The 2,407-nt window shown below is 37.6% G+C and overlaps 1 protein-coding gene across 1 annotated transcript in view; it reads right to left on the bottom strand.

Moving 5' to 3' along the window:
• The window catches only part of LOC106102486 (beta-hexosaminidase subunit beta-like), a 9,719-nt gene that overhangs the window by 2,054 nt on the left and 5,258 nt on the right, over positions 1-2,407 (bottom strand).

Here is a 2,407-nt window from a genome sequence, read left to right as displayed (position 1 = left end):
CCACAACTTGTGCAATATTGTCTTTCGTGTACACCATGGATGAATGATACGCGCCATGCAGGCTGTCACACAAATACATATAAATTACGCTTAGATTATAAAATGTATTTATATTAAAAACATGTACTTTAAAAACTTCTAAATTAATTACGAATTATTCAAAGCAGTACATTCAGAATGCTACCAATGACTAACCTAAGGTCAGGAAACTTCTCGCTCTGGTATGGGAAGCTCTGGTCGTCGACGATGTGCCAGTGGAGGACGTTCATCTTGTTGATGGCCATCGCGTCGAGCGTGAGCAGGATGTTGGCCACCGAGATGTAGTGCCGGCCCGTGTCCAGTAGCAGCCCGCGGTGCGCGTACTCCGGGAAGTCCACCACTATGGATGTATTTATCCGCAGCTCCTAACATGGATACAATAAGAAAAGTCTGCACCTTGGTGTAGTCAGAAAAGAACTTACTGTTGCATTAACACCGTTAAAAGAGCGTTAAAAATGAAATTCTAATTAGTTAAATAAATTTATTTAAATATCAATAAAAATCAACGTTTAAAAATGACGTTAACACAGCACATCACTAGTTACTACAGTTCAAGTGATGTGCCTAGGTCAGAAAAATAAAAAATACCGGTTTTGGTTTTACATTCATAACATTGGAGAAGTAGAACTTCTGCGCGAATGTCTCGAGGCCGCGGAGGATGCCCCACACGGAGGAGCTCACCAGCACTGACACTTCTGACACCGTAAGAGTGTCTGTAAGCAGACCAATAATTTGCAATGTCAGCGGTAAATTTAATAGCAACTAATATTTACATTCCTTATTTTGATAATACTAATACATATTGGAATTGATTTTTGAGTATACAATTAAAAGTGACTGTGACGACTACTACTTGAAAGTTAACATTATAACAAAAGTAGTACTTTCGTGAGACTTCGGACAAACATCGTTTCGGACTAGTTGAGGAAGACAAATATCGTTTTGGACTACTTTTCAAAATGCGTTCAGAAGTTTAGGCTTCGAGACACATTAATTAATGTGTATATCACGTCAGTTGGATAAAAATGTTAACTTACATCTTTCGTTCATTTCTAGATACGGATAGTGTTCACATGGTTCTGTCAGTTGCAATTGTAGCTCCCGCAAGATGCCAATGTCTAGGGTCTGGAACTCCTCTGCGTGTCGCCGTCTCTCACTCCTTGAGACCGGCGTCGGGTTTCGCTGCGGTGCTCTGCTCTTCACGATGTACGAGTATCTTTCGATTGCCGAAGTAAGTATATCGCAGGTGTTATTCGTCACCTAAATTATTAGATTTTGAATAAAATTTTTGATAAATTGAAATAATTGGAAATTGATTAATTGATCTAGGTTAACAATTATTTCTATAGTTGGTAATCATTTTTAAAACAATATAGTAAACTAGATAAAATTAATATTATTAACAAAGTAAGTTCTGCAGTGAACACTTTAAATAAATAACTAGTTTTAATAGGTAAAAACAACTTTTTTACTTACTGTAATTTTAAATTTAGTCGGATCAAAGGTAAAGAAAGTAAGTTCCGTAATTTCGTTTTGAGGTTTCGGCCAAACCTCTCCTTTAGTCGCTGAATATTTGGGTCCGGTATTAATAGTGAATATGGAGTAAACACTTACAGAAGATAATATCAGAAATATTAAAAAACCAATCATTTTGATGACACAAATGGTAAGGTAAAAATTGCAACGGTTCTTTTGTCACCAACGGCAGCGATCGATATACTAGTGAGACTGTTTTGGCTGCGGATGTTTAATTAGTTTGAATACAACACTAGCGGGGCATTGGTGAGTTGTAAACAAAAAAAGAAACAAAACAAAAGAACTGCTGATAACATCGATAAACCGTTCCGCCGTCCCTTGCTATACTGATTTTATAGTACAATGTACTTAACTAACTATACGAATACTGAGTACGAAACTGAATATTACGCGTTCGTGAAAAACGCGATTCGGAGACGGGAGTGTTGACTGACTCTGACGCTTGCAACAGTGCTAATCGAGAGGTAAAATAGTTGCATAATGGTAAGAATCCTATTTTTTTTGTGTTGTGTAAATAAAAATCAGAAAAGTTTTAATTAAAATTATAATGTTTTAAAATATTGAATAGTAGGAAGCCCTCTCACAAGACCTTCGAAAGGTGGCGGGAGTGCACAGGATGCGGGTAGCACAGGATCCGGCATTGTAGCAATCGAAGGAGAAGGCTTACGTTCTACATTGGACTATGCGTATGCAGACAACATATGTCAGTCGCGCACGGTACATCTAACAATATCAACCTTAGGATGTTATATGGGAGGGTTAACATGGCGATTTAATTTCTAAGTTAAACAAGTTTAAAATGGTCATTCAGACCAACGGCTGGCGGCTAATG

Source organism: Papilio polytes, unplaced genomic scaffold (assembly GCF_000836215.1).
Source record: "Papilio polytes unplaced genomic scaffold, Ppol_1.0 DF823923.1, whole genome shotgun sequence".
NCBI lineage: Eukaryota > Metazoa > Arthropoda > Insecta > Lepidoptera > Papilionidae > Papilio > Papilio polytes.
This window is presented reverse-complemented; position numbering and strand designations above follow the sequence as displayed.